Raw genomic sequence first — 15,772 nt, forward strand, 5'->3', positions numbered from 1 at the left:
GATCGTGATAAGTCCGACGGCACGCGAAGGCAGCGTGAGTGGATATATTTGCCTCATCAGGGCAGAACAGCTCAGAGTCAACACTTCACTTCAGAGCTTCACCTCAGAGCTTCAGCTGCAGACATGGCGCAGCTGTACTGTTGGGGGGACAGCTCCAGTGGACAGTACGAGGCACAGACGGCCCTCAGCCCGGTGTCTTGGACCTTCCCCCGGGACATTCGCTCCATCTGCTGTGGGGACCAGTTCACTTTATTCCTCTCAGGGTATGGAGGCGTTTTCTCATGTGGACACAACTCAAAGGGACAACTGGGACGAAAGACACCCAAAGATGGAAGGAAACCAGGTAAAATAACAATAACAGTAATAATAACAATAACAACAACAATAAATTATATTTATAGTTGTTTTTTGTATCCTTTATTTTTTGTATACTTTTAATCTTATATTTTTACTTCTGGCTTAGTGTCTTATGATACCTTGCTGCTGTAACACAAGAATTTGGGATCATTAAAGTACAACTCTCTCTCTCTCTCTCTCTCTCTCTCTATATATATATATATATATATATATATATATATATATATATATATGTATCTCTCTCTCTCTCTATGTATCTATCTATCTATCTATCTATGTATCTATCTATCTATCTATCTATCTATCAAGAATACAACCTTTTTTTGTTCTTTTACTGTTGAAATGGTATTTGCAGTATTATTATCTGGTTGTCTGCAGTAATGTTTGTCAACATGTGTTTACTGATGTAATTCTTTAATGACATCTATCAGTTCATCTCATCAGAGGCTGAGTCTCACTTTCGTTTCCGTCTCTTCAGTCCAGAAAACGAAACTTAACCAGAAGCTGCATTTAAATTTTGTGCTGCGTTCAAGTTCATGTGGGAAATTTTGGTCACCCAGCACAATGTGGCTTTCACGGTTTGGATATTTTGTCTAGTTTAGTCTGATGAACTGCAGGGTATTGGTGGGCACTGGTTAATTCAGTACTGGTTAATACATTTAGTTGGACTCAAGGATGAACTCTTGGTCAAATGTCAAGGTGACCTCCTGTTCTTGTGAACATGACATCTGTAGAAAATTACATCTGGCACAAACATCCACTTGGACTCAAGGCTGATTATAATGTGGAGGTCAAAGGTCAAGGTCATTGTGACCTCATAAAACAAATGTTTACCTTGTGAACACCTGGAGAGATCCCTGTCTAATGCCACACAAATATTCATTTCGACTCACAGATTAACTGATTAGATTTGGGTGGTCAAAGGTCATGGTCTGTTGACTTAACTGTCCTGGTTGGTGGAGACATACACACGATGTTTGGGATTTCTAGTTAGGCCATGCTGAGGCTTGCTTTTGTGTTTGTCAATCTGACTCCTTTAAATTGTGTCTCTTTGGGCAGATTTTACATCATTAACACCAGACTGAAATTAATGTGTTAACACAAGTATTGCTATTCCTAAGGTAACTTTCTAGCGTGGGTGTTTTTTTCTCTTGTCTGTCATCCCGTGTCAGGTCGTGTGGAGGGGCTTGGCGACGTGGTGACGATGGCATGTGGTCAGGACCACTGTCTGGCTGTGTGTGCGTCTGGAGACGTGTTCTCCTGGGGGGCTGCAGAGAATGCACAGCTGGGGATGTTGGTGGATCTAAAGCAAACCTTCATCAGACCAAGGCAATATAGTCTCTGTGATATGTGAATCATTATGCATACTACCACTAAAGCCAGTAGATGGTGGGTGATGAAAGCAAAGCTGTTTTCGGTTTACAATTGTCTCATTTTATTGCAGTCGGGTGCCCATACCACTGCAGGTACCAGTGATTCATGTTGCCTGTGGAAACGTCCACTCTCTGGCATTGACCAAAGGTAAGAGACTAAACACACTGATGACCTTTTTGTGTTTTCCAACTACAGTATCAAAGCTTTTATAATTCATTCTACCGCTTTGGTTCAGATCATTTTAATAAATCGATTACTTTTTTTAACGATATCGGACTGACACAGACATTCACGGGAAGTGCGGGTGCTGATCTCAGTCATGGCAGCAACTTTCATAGAATCACTTTCTCTTTTGTCAATAAAGTAAAAGCACAACTGGATTTTTTTGCTGCAAAAGTTTATGTCGAGCTAAATTAGAGTTTTTATTTATAAAAGTTGTAAACTTGGGTCTGAAGATTTTGATGGTTGGTTAACAGACCTCTGAAATAGAGCCGACATGCAGCGTATGAAAAAACAACAGCAGTTCAGTAAACCATTCAAACGTTCATAAATGCCACACACATGCACAGTAACAAAGCAAATTCTTTTTATTTTCTTTTTTACTTTGTTTTCTACCACTGCTGAGGAAGTGTACAGACATTCAAGTCGAATACAACTGTTTGATTTTTGCACTCTTTTCCACTTCCCAGGAGGAGACGTCTTCTCCTGGGGTTCGAACAGTCATGGTCAGCTGGGTCTGGGGAAGGAGGTGGCCCTGCAGCCCACGCCCGTCCTGGTGTGCGCTCTGTCCGGCGTACCTGTGACCCAGATAGCAGCCGGAGCCAGCCACACCCTGTTCCTCACACTCGCAGGCCTGGTGTACTGCTGTGGAGCCAATGAATCTGGCCAGCTGGGGCTCAACAGGGTGGATGAGAAGGGTACAAATCATTTACCTTTACTCAGTCACACACTCACGCAGCAGATTGTCCATAATATTGGACAATTTCACAAGTGTCAATATATACACTTACCACCTGCAGACAATGTAGACAAGTTGTATGCCTCTGCGCCGGGAACAGCCAGTGTCTGGAGGCATTATGTTTTCGGTTTGTCCATTCGTCCATCCACACGTCCGTCCGTCCCATTATTGTGAACAAGATATCTTAAGAATGTCATGAGGGAATTTCCTCAAATTTGGTAAAAAACCTTCACTTGGACTCAAGGATGATCTGATTAGATTTAGGTCACGGTGACCTCATAAGAGAAGAAAAAAAATCTTACACTAGATCTTTTGAGAAAAGTGCTGTAAAAAGACTTTCTGGGTTATTTAGAATATTCTTTGCTTTTAATGGTAACACAAAAGCAACCTTAACCTCTGGATTATGCATTTCATCTTAGGGAGGCTATGAAAAAGATATTTAAAGTAATCAATTAAAAATATAAATGTTGTCCTTTTTATGCCCATTTCTTTCCACGACTAACAGGCAGGTTTAACATCTGTATGGTACCTGCGCTCAGACCTCTGGGTGTCTCCTTCATGAGCTGTGGAGAAGCTCACTCCGCTGTGTTAACAAAGGTACAAACTTCACTGATCTTCTCAGTCTGCCTCTCATCCCGATGTCTTGATTTACCGACCCAATGAGTGGGCATCTCTTTTTCTAACAATGCAATGCTGTGATTTCTAGGATGGTAAAGTTCACACTTTTGGAGAGGGAACCCACGGTCAGCTGGGTCACAGCTCCTCCGCCAATGAAGTGAGACCCAGACTGGTCGATGGTCTGGACGGACCGGCCTCACAGATCGAATGTGGCCGGTAAAAAGGACACACTGAAACTGCATTTTCACATTTACATATTTTTAGGGTAACACAATGATTAAAGTATGATTATAGTCAGTATATATAACTAATCATCTACCAGTACTCTATAGAATACTTATGATATATGTGGTTCCTTTCCCAGGAGTCACACTCTGGTGTTGGGCTCGTCTGGTCAGCTGTGGGCTTTTGGCAATGGGGTCAATGGTCAAATTGGGACTGGACGAGCAGAGAACAATCTGAGTCCCACTCTGGTTCAACTTCCATGGACCGCTGACAGTGCAGCAGCCATACCCACTGGTATGTATGTATGTATGTATGTATGTATGTATGTATGTATGTTAGGGCGGTGGGGAGTATGTGTCTTTGATCATATCCCCTCCACTTCATTTAAACTTCCTCATTTCCTCTGTATAAGTAACATGGCTATCAAACAGAGTTTGATTAAAGTAAAATATGTAGTTAAATGATTGTTTAAGGATCTTGATTTGAAAAGCAACACATTTTCTGCAAAATTCTGTCACGTTAGGATTTCAAAGATTAGCAGATATATGTGACATAAATATATCATAATTTATTATTAATATTATTATTTCTTATTTGTCATTATTGTTTTTATTTCTTTAAACAGACTTGAAAATATCAGCCGGGTGGAACACAAACTTTACTTACTCTTCACATGCGCAGGTAAATAAAATAAATAAAAATAAAAATTTGACTTCTACATTAATACTGATTTCATGTTCTGTGCATCAAAAGTTGTAATGTTTCATTTCAGGATTAAAGTATTTTATCATGTTTATTAAACTGGCTGCCTTACAATGTATGTCTACTTTCTTTAAAGAGTCATGGGCAGATAACTGGACGACTCGATGAGAGGAAGCTGCAAACATGGCTGTCAATGAGACACGGCAATGCAGAGGCAAAGAGGTAGTTTTATTAAATATATTAATATGCTAACGCTAATGTTTTCAAAAATGTAATATTAGCACTATAATCAGTGACTGATGTTTTGGGGCTCTTCCAATACTTTTCTCTTTTTGTGCAACAGAGAAATATCGTCAATATTTTTGACAAGTTCAAGTCTTGTTGCAAGTTTCACAAAAGACAAGTAAGTTTTTTTATCGGCTTATGATTTCTGTGATGTTTTCAGATAAGACAAGATAGAATTTTATTTGTCCCAAAGGAAATTCTTCTTCCAGATATAAATCCAAAGTTACAATAGCAGATAATCAAAACATAAAGTATAAAGAAATAAGTCAAAAATATTAGTATATTATTATATTATAGTATATAATATTAAAATATGTAGAGTAAATGTAAGAAGACTAGCACCTGGATATATAAAAATACAATATATTCTTTATTCTCCTACATGATTGTAAAATATATGTAAAAACTAAACTAAAAAAGAAAAAAACATATTGGAAATAAGAAATGAGAAGTAATATTGCACAGGATGTTAATATATAATAATAGAAGTAATATCATCCATGAAATAATTTGGGGTTCATGAAATCCTCAGAAGGATTGGGCCAAATGCATTTGCATGACACAGAAATAAAAACATTATAAATATATTATGTTGTAAATATAATATAGATTATAAAATAATATACTAACACTAATATAAAATAGTGTGTATGTATTCATGTAATATTGCACAACATTGAACGAATGATATTAATAGTTTAGTGAAAATGTAAAAATATAATAAATCAGTTCTAAACTTGAATTCTTTGCCTGTGTTATCAGTGGGTGTTCATTAGAAGCTGGTGCTTTAACTGTCGACCTGGAAGCTGCGAGCCGAGCTTTTGACCAGCTGTTGGAAATACCATGGATCAAACAAGCAGTTAAGAAATTCCTTTGATTGATTTTCACACGTTCAGATCATTATCATGCTTCTGTGCTTGAGACAGACCCAAGACATTGGGTTGTTCATCCATCTGCATGTGGTCTTGGGAACACGATATCTCAAGAACGCCTTTGGGAAATTCCTTCACATTTGTTGCTAACGTTCCCTTTGGAACATCAAAGATGAACTGATTAGATTTCAGTGGCCAAAGCTCACGCTGACCTCTTGAGTCTGAAGGAAAATGTATATAAACTGCACTGACTGGTGGAGACGAACAACCACAGAGAGAAGGTTTGGTGGTCAAAGGTCAAGGTGGCTGTGACCTCATGTTCATGAGAACTGGATATATCAAGAACACCCATAGAGAATTTAATTACATCTGCACAGCTCACTGTGACCTCACAAAACTTGTTTCTCTTGTGAATGTGTGATCTTAAGAACTGAGACAATCCATTCAAATTTGGCACAAATGTTCATTTAGACTCGTGGATTACCAGATTAGATTTGGGTGGTCAAAGGTCAAGATCCCGGTGGTATCTCAAAGTCTGCCCTGACTGGTGGAGACGAACAACCACAGGGAGGTCACTCTACTTAATGTTTTCTGCCTTAGACTTTAGAAATAAACCTCCACTGTTATGTCATAACTCATTAGACTCTTTGGCCACAGGCATTTTGTACTTCAGTGACTGATTCTTTTACATACAAACAACATCACTGTATTATCTCATTTTGTTATGTTTCTCACAGATGAACCTTGAGCTCCTTGTGCCATTGCTTTGTGAATCAATGATGACCCTAAAATCTCCAGAGATCCTGCTGATTCTGCTGACGTGCCCTCTTCTCCAAGAGGACTCCAGCGTCATGATGGGGTCGCTGCTTCTGGCCGTCATCATTGGAAATCTGAAAGAGAAGCCTCTGGCAGCGCTGAGTAAACTACCTACCTACCATACATTGTTTGTTTACCATACTAAGAGTTAGTTTTGAATCTTATGAAATTTAAATGTTCATATTCTCCTTGATATCATAAATAATTTTCCTGCGCTAACCTTAAACCACATGTGGAAGGGCACAATATAAAACTACACAAATAATCAACCATACAACAATGCTCTCTGCTGTGGAAGTCATACAGTGTGAGTTAACTGTGTTATTTTGTTCGGCAGGAGGCTGGTGGTCTTCGGTGTCACCCTCTATCCTGATGAAGCACATCATGGTCTTCAAAAACGCCCTCGCCTTCATGCTGAAAAACCGCCTCTTGAAAACTCACAACCCGGGAATCAGATACCTGATGAAAGCTCTGAAACTACTTTACAAGGTCAGTGTCATATTTTTATGATCATTTTTATCATCACCAGTGGCTTCAGTGCAGGATCTGCAATACGTGTTGAATTAGGGATCAAAAATTAAATTAAAATGTCTTTTATCTCAAGACTAAGAATCTATTTTCTACGACGGAGTGTTTGGGTCATATTGAAGAAAAAAACCTTCTGAGATTTAGAGAATAAAGACGTAATTTGATGGGAATTTTTTTTTTATACCGTAGAAACCACTTATATCATATGTTCTCTCTCTCTCTCTCTCTCTCTCTCGCTCTCTCTCGCGCTCTCTCTCTCGCGCTCTCTCTCTCGCGCTCTCTCGCGCTCTCTCTCGCGCTCTCTCTCTCTCACTATGCCACACACACCATTTGGGAACCACTGGCTTAGCCTATGAACTTTGGCTTAAAACTATACATCTGACCAGGTAGAAATCTGATGCTTTCAATGCTTTTTTCTATAACATATTACAATATTTGTTTACAGGCCAACAAAGCTGCAAATTCCTACAAAGTCCCACTGAGCATGTTTTACGTGGAGGAAATCAGGGACACTGTGCAGCCGGAGGAAGACATTGGTCTGTGGTTAGGATTTTCTAAAGCGGAGGTAAAATCATACAGTCCAGTATATGTGATGTTGCAGTGTCCTCAAGAGTTTTACATCTCTGTTGTAGTGCTTATTGCTAAAATAACGTCTTAACAAATGATCCATTACTTTCTCAAAGGATGATGAAAACACACCTGCCATTTTCTGCCGCTTCCCGTTCTTGTTGACTCTGGATTGCAAGGCAAGGGTCTTCATCATCCATGCGGACATAATGAAGGTACAACAGAGATGAGATCATTTGACTGAAGATCAGTATCAACAGCACTGTGTAGTACAACTGTAACTTAAGAGACACTGTGTAATTCTATTAAAACTGCTTTAAAATCTGTGGTGATTTCTTCATAAAGGAGGTTTTTGTGCTTACAGAAAATGGACCATTTAATTGACTGCTGGGATGAAGAAGCTTTGAGAAATCCCCAAAACTTTACCCCGCCCCCACACTTCCAGCTGACCCTGAGACGATCTCACCTCGTCGAAGACACCTTCAGACATCTGGCTGCGGCCGACCACTGCTTCTTCAAAAGAGAGCTTCTGGTAAACAGGCGATCAAAAAGCTTTGTTCTTCTGAAAATTAATCCGGTTGCTTTCGCAGTGACGTTAGTTCACTCGCTCCAGCAATTTAACCTTGCACGACTGTATAGAAAGATGGACGACATGACTGCTCCCTAAAAGTGATGCCAAAGCATCTCAATCACCACCTGGTGGCTATCTGCAGTGGGAGGAAGTGTTCTCAAACCTGTGGGACTCACAAAAGTTTTAGAATTTGGTGTAATAACTAGAGGATTGTTTGAAGGTGAAGTGCTGGAATTAATTGTCATAAATTTGGAAGTGTCTATTTGAAGTCTCTTCACAATACCATGAGTTATACAGTGCCTTGCATAAGTATTCACCCCCCTTGGACTTTTTCCCATTATGTACTGTTACTAACTGGAATTCAAATAGACTTAAATAAACTTTTTCCCGTTTGATCAACAAAACATGCATAGTACTTTGGAGGTGCAAAATAAATTTTATTGTGACACAAACAATAATGAGAACAAAAAAGTTGACATCTGTTGGGTGCATAAGTATTCACCCCCCTGTGTCAATACTTGGTAGAACCCCCTTTCGCTGCAATTACAGCTGCAAGTCTTTTGGGGTATGTCTCTACCAGCTTTGCACATCTAGAGATGGAAAGGTTTGTCCATTCTTCTTGGCAAAAAAGATGAAGCTCAGTCAGATTGGATGGAGACCGTCTGTGAACCGCAATCTTCAAGTCTTGCCATAGATTCTCTATTGGATTGAGGTCTGGGCTTTGACTGGGCCATTTTAAGACATTAACATTCTTTAATCCAAACCATTCCTTTGTAGCTCTGGCTGTATGTTTAGGGTCATTGTCCTGCTGGAAGATGAACCTCCGCCCCAGTCTCAAGTCTTTTCAGACTGCATCAGATTATCTTCAAGGATTTCCCTGTATTTGGCTCCATCCATCTTTCCCTCTATTCTGACCAGTTTCCCTGTACCTGCTGAAGAGAAGCATCCCACAGCATGATGCTACCACCACCATATTTCACTGTTGGGATGGTGTGCTCAGGGTGATGGGCAGTGTTGGGTTTCGCCACATATAGCGTTTTGCATTGAGGCCAAAAGTTCAATTTTGGTCTCATCTGACCAGAGCACCTTCTTCCACATGTTTGCTGTGTCTCCCACATGGCTTCTGGCAAACTCCAAACGGGATTTTTTATGGATCCCTTTCAACAATGGCTTTCTTCTTGCCACTCTTCCATAAAGGCCAGATTTGTGGAGTAGACGACTAATAGTTGTCCTGTGGACAGATTCTCCCACCTCAGCTGTGGATCTCTGCAACTCCTCCAGAGTAACCATGGGCCTCCTGGTTGCTTCTCTGATTAATTTTCTCCTTGTCCGACTCTTCAGTTTGGGTGGACGGCCTCCTCTTGGTAGGTTTGCGGTTGTGCCATATTCTTTCCATTTTCTTATGATGGATTTTATGGTGCTCAGAGAGATGTTCAAAGCTCTGGATATTTTTTATAACCTAACCCTGCTTCATATTTCTCCACAACTTTATCCCTGACCTGTTTGGTGAGCTCCTTGGTCTTCATGATGCTGTTTGTTCAGTAATGATCTCCAACAAACTCTGAGTCCGTCACAGAACAGGTGTATTTATACTGAGATTAAATTGCAGACAGGTGGACCCTATTTACTAATTATGTGACTTGCAAATGTGACTTGTGAATGCAATTGGTCGCACCAGATCTTTGTTAGGGGTTTCACAGTAAAGGGGGTGAATACATATGCACTCAACACTTTTCAGATTTTTATTTGTAAATAATTGTGAAATCCATGTAATATTTCCCCCCACTTCCAAATGATGCACTATTTTGTGTTGGTCCATTACATAAACTCACGATGAAATAAATTTTAATCTGTGGTTATACCATGACAAAATGTAGAAAAGTCCAAAGGGGGTGAATACTTATGCAAGGCACTGTAAGTCATGCTTGGATATTTGTCATCAGAGCTGATTGGGTTTGTGTTCTGCGGGTCATTTATGCTCTCCTCCCTAGGTGCAGTTTGTGGATGAGAGAAAGGTGATGAACGTCAACAAGAGGGACCTCTTCCTCCACCTGTTTGATGAGCTCATCGCTCCCGAGTCTGAGATGTTCATGTACAACGAGAGCAAGACTCTGATTTGGTTCCCTCCCAGAGTAAGAGCATTTCATTTCAGTGAAAAATCGCGTATTGGCCAAAGCCAGTTCAGCTGGTATTTGTACGATTTGTCTTCTGTAAACAGTTATCAAATGTTACCAAATCATACATGTAATAGTTTTCTTTTTTATTCACGAACCAAACAGCCCAAAGTGGAGGAGAAGCGTTACTTCTGTCCTGTTCGGAGTTCTGTGTGGCATGGCTCTTTATAACTACAACATTGTCCACCTGCCCTTCCCACTGGTTCTCTTCAAGAAGCTGGTCGGCGTCAAACCCTCAATGGATGACATGAAGGAGTTCGACCCTGTCATGGCAGAGTAAGACATTTTTTATAGAGCTCAACAGCAACATTGTTTTGAATTTGAATTTTGATTGTCAGTCACAATGTTTTAACCATCCAAGGTAGACTCACCACAAGCTATGAGATTGTGAAATAATGTTTCATATCAACTGCATTTAAAGAAAAACGTGTTTTAGTCGCATTGTCAAGGAGAAGTACTACACTACCCACAATCCTCAGGTGTAGAAGCTGTGTCTCTGATTGGTGGAGCTCACTGATACAAAGGAAATGGATCGAACCGCTCAGCGTTAATACTGTACATCAATGTACTATACACTATTTGAAATACTATATACATACATACAAGATATAAACTACAATAAATTGCAACACTCTATAAATATCAGGGTTTAATTCAAGAAGAGGTGCTGGAAGTCTTTGAAAAGGGATAATATGCAGTGGTTTAAAGAATCCGTTTAAAGAAACTCTACAAAAGTGACATCCTGTGAATTGGAACCCTAAGTAGACTTAAAATAATGATTTAAACACCATGACACCACAACTGTACAGACTTGATCTTACTCATGATCATGTTTCCTGTGTCTTCAGGTCTTGGCGTTGCCTGATGGACAACACTCCAGATGTAGTCGAAGATATGTACATAACCTTTAACGTAGGTTCAGTTACTCACAGTTAGACTGATACTCTGCTGCCTAAACTTATTTCTGCCATATTCCAGTGTAACTGTGATTCTTTACAGGTGGCCTGGGGTGGAGAGCAAGTTGAGCTTGATCCAAAAGAAGCTGGAAAACCTGTCACAGGCTCAAACAAGTGTGTTAATACAGAACCATCTACACAACACTCACAATGGGTTGGCTTCACGACTGTTACATATTGAAAGGATTATTTTTTATGACAATGTCTGATGTTGACTAACACAACAATATCCAGCCTCACAATGTTCAAAAAACTTGCTATTGCTGCCATCTAGAGGTTAAACATATGAAGTGGGTGCATGCCTTGTGACCAGTTAAGCTGTGTTTCTGCTGGTCAAAAACGCACAAACATCTGGCTTTTGCCTGCAATGTTAATAAATACAAGTGGACAAAACAGGACAGAGCTTTGGAACTTCAGAATGACACTATGAGTGGATATTTCATATAATGATTTACTGTCTTTTGTAACTACCTAAGGACTTTCTGATAAAAGTTAAAATAAAACAGGACTGTATTGTAATAAAATGATCAAATGAAATTGTTATAAAACAAGACAAAAAAAAGAGTCAGGTAAAAATTCAGTGGGCAGTAAAGTTCAAATATGAAACCACCATACTCAAAATATTCAATTTCTGTGGACAGACGACTGAAGTTGTACATTCTCATTTCTCTCTATTGAAAGGAAAGAGTTCGTTGATGCCTTTTTCAACTACGCCTTTACCAAGTCGGTGGAGGGCGTGTTTGAAGAGTTCAAGAGAGGGTTTTTCAAAGTGTGTGACATGGATGTGGTGGAGTTCTTCCAGCCGGAGGAGCTACAGGCGGTGATGGTGGGCCAAGAAAACTACGACTGGCAGGTGTTCAAGCAGGTTTGTTGAAAACCATCAGACAACATTAAGTCTTGAGAAGTCTTGAGAAGACATAGGATCTATTTTACAGAGTCTAACAGAATGAATCACCACGTAAGGCTGCAGAGGGCAATGTTGTTCAGTAAAAGTTACATTGTGTAACTTTAAGGAACTCTTCCAAGACAGTAAGTCCACTGCTTAACACCAAACAAATCAACACAAGAAATCCTAGATGGCAAATCAGAAAAACAGAATATGTCTGATCTCGATAGATGGTTCAGGGTTTTCTCCCTGCGATTTTAAAATCTCACTCAGATTACCACACAATAACAGAAAAATAACGCCGGCTTTGTGGACATCATGGAGTTCGTGTTCCTAACCTTTAAATCGAAAAGCCTTGTTGTATTTGTGTGTATAGGTTTTAATTGTTGTTTTTACAAACAGAACACAGTTTATGAAGGAGAGTATCATGAAGGACATCAAACCATCATCACCTTCTGGGAGGTGTTTGAGGAACTGACAGCTGAGGACAAGAAAAAATTCCTTTGTAAGTATTGTGACTGTGTTTAAGCTGTTCCTCTACCTTGATTGATTTATTGATTAAACCAGCATCTCATCAATGTCCCTGTGTCCAGTGTTCCTCACAGGCTGTGACCGTGCACTTCCTGGGTATGAACAGCATCATGATGAGAGTCACCGTCTTGCCCAACAGCAACGAACTCCATCTGCCAGAATCCCTCACCTGTCACCATCTGTTGTTGCTGCCCAACTACCAGAGGTACCCGGTGGAGAGGACCATGCAGACCAGGCTTCTTCAGGCCATTCGTTACAAAGGAGGTTTCTATAAAAAGAAGAAACCAGAGCCTGAAGAAACTATATCGTGTCTTACTTTCCGTTAGTCACTGCACATTGTTATTATTATATATTAATAGTAACATTATTATGAAGGGAGTTAATGTGGATTTATTTAGTAGCATCATTTTTATCACTTATCGTTAAAACCCTGTCTGCATTATTTTCTTTTTCCTAGTTCTCTTGGTGATGGTTGATGACACTTGCACATGTTAACTATATTATAGAGCTTTGATGAATTACAAATATAAATATATAAATATAGGGAGGGGGGGAAAAAAGAGAGAGAGAAAGAAATAAGGAGCAAAATAGAGATAAGAGACAGAAAGAGAGGGAAAGAAGTAAAGAAAGAAATGGTAAAAAAAAAGAAGAGAAAGAGAAATAAATCAAAAAAGGGAAAAAGAAAGAGAAACATAGAAACAAGAAAGAAAGTGCATTACTGACATGTATATAATCAGGAAATGGTTAATTGCTCTGTCATTTGTTACCTTATTTTGTATTTTTTGTGTGCTGATTTATAAAGAAGAAAAAAGTTCTCACTATGTCTCTCCAAAGAGGATGTGATGAATTTTCATCTCATGCTGACGTCACTTGGACACTGTAAACTAGTTTGAATCTGAACCTGAAAGAAAGGTCCCAGTCAACTTCATTATTCATTCGATTCTCTGTTCAGAAACACAGGGTTTTCCTAAACATCTGTGTAATCTGCAACGGAAAAAGCAAACGCTGATGTTCTCGTCTCACTGAGGCTACGAAAAGTAGAAAGTGACGTCTGTGTTTTTTTACTTTACCCCTGCAGTCGCCGGCAGATCAAGTCAGACAGTCAGACCAAGTCCAAGTCGAACGCACCTAATGAAATGATCTACTGGTGTTACCAATGTATCATGTTTACAAGAACAGGAGGCAACTGTGACCTTGACCTTTCAGCACCAGATTTTATTCAGTTCATCCTTGAATCCACCCGAACCTTTCTACTAAATTTGAAGAAATTCCCTGAAGGTGTTCTGCTGCATGCACAAGACCAAAAAGTATCTTATAAGGTGACAGTGACCTTTGCCCCTCAAACACCAAACTTATCAGTTCATTTTTAGTCCAAGTTAACATTTATACAAAATAGGTAGAAATTCGCTCATGGTGTAAGTACAAGATTGCATTATTTTACATGCATACACTCCTCAGTGGGATTACATGTGTTATATTTGCTAAAGCTGTCAAATGAGTCTTGAGCACATTTACATCAAAAGGTTAAATAATGTCTTCCAGCAGGAAAATAAGCAAACGTCAACCATCATGATCAGTCTGTATTGTAACCATGTGTTTACTAAATGTAGCTGAACAAGCGTCCTCAGTTATTTGTAAACAGGAATTCTGTCAGTGAAGATCAACAGTTAAAGCTCTTATACTCACCATGAAGACAAAGATGGCAGCACAGCACCACAGTAGAGAGAGATAATACGCTGGCTTCCCAAACAACAGGCCTGCTACTACACCTACGATCATCCTGAAGAGAAAAACAAAAATCAGTTTTTAACTGAGAGAATTTAAAAAAGCTGAAATTAATTCTTTCCTTAGTATCACTTAAGAGAAAATTTGCAGCAACCGAGCAAAAAGAAATACAAATTGATAAATCAAATCATTAAATGCAAATAATACAAACAGAGAGAGTCTGATGAAAATGTAAACACAACACAGAGAGATGATGTCCATACCCAACATATTTGTAGCCAGAAAAAGCCAGCAGGTCTATGGTTGTGAGGTCTGTGTTTACGGTCACAAGGTAGAGGGACAGCAAGACTGCCAGCACCTCCATGACCAACCACACAAACGCTGAGCTGGCCTGAACTCCCAGCAGCTCTGGGGAAAACCTGAGGTGTGCATGAATAACAACAAATCAGAGCAGAGTTCAAGAATCAAATGATCATAAAGCATTAGATTTATGTCTTTTCTTGGTAAAAAAAAAATTATTGTCTGAGTTCATGTTGATGTGGATGATAAACCCTTGGGGAGAAAATAAGAACCTGACTTTCATCTCTGTGAAACCAAAACCAACAGTTAATCAGCTTGTACCACATCCTCTGCACTCTGTGTCATAATGTAATGTTACTACTTGAAATAAAATAATTTGCTCTAAATGCCACATTATGTGTGTGTTTTTGTATTAAAAAGCAAAAGAACTCTGTATGTCTACATCACATTCTGTAATCGTAAGATTTACTGTACTACTGCCAAACAAATTTAAATGCATCCATTTTTTTAAAAAAATGGATGCATTGTGTGCGTACTTGTTCTGTGTGCCGAGGGTTTATTATCAGTCCTTTGTTCTTAAAGCCTCAAACCTCATTCACACATTTCTTTCCGTCCGTCCGTCCGTCTAAGAAAGAACACACCTGGACGGACGGCCGTACAGACAAAAAGACGGACACACGCCAAAGACGCCAAATACTAAACCTTTTCTACTGCTGCAATAAATGAGTGAAATAAAGAAGAGACTGAAACTGTAACTTGTAGGTTTGAATGTGTTTATTGCAACAACTTGGGCTCGAGGATGTAGAACAGGTTGTCCAGTAACTAAAAGGTTGGTGGTTTGATCCCACCCTCCCCCATTCTGCATGAAAGATGTCCTTGGGCAAGATACTGAACCCCAGATTGAGGGTTATGAGTGTGTGTATAGAGAAAGTGCTGCACACAGATGCACTGTATGAATGTGTGTGTGGACAACACTGAGTGGTCAACCAAGACTGGAAAATACAGATCATTTACCATTTAATTGTTTTAAAATATTATGTAGATACTATTTCATTGAATCAAATGAAACACACAATCCCATCTATTGCTCCTTAATTATACTATATTATATAATAATACATTATATAATATTATAAAAGTGACTAACACTTCATTCACACTTCACATAGTTTGAAGTACTGAAATTTCAAGTTAGGTTTTGCTCCTCTTATGCCGCCTTCACAGTTTCCTGCTATGCTCGTAAATAAGGCAACTTACCATCTTGGTTTCCCTTTTGGTCTAATTTAAATGACAATGGTTACCCAGCGACAAACTCAAAAACCCTGTT

General features: G+C 39.3%; 1 pseudogene; it reads left to right on the forward strand.

Moving 5' to 3' along the window:
• Positions 1-65: 65 nt before the first annotated feature.
• Positions 66-14,836, forward strand: LOC124851654 (annotated as a pseudogene).
• The last annotated feature ends 936 nt before the right edge of the window (positions 14,837-15,772 follow it).

This window comes from Hippoglossus stenolepis, chromosome 4 (assembly GCF_022539355.2).
Source record: "Hippoglossus stenolepis isolate QCI-W04-F060 chromosome 4, HSTE1.2, whole genome shotgun sequence".
Classification (NCBI taxonomy): Eukaryota; Metazoa; Chordata; class Actinopteri; order Pleuronectiformes; family Pleuronectidae; genus Hippoglossus; species Hippoglossus stenolepis.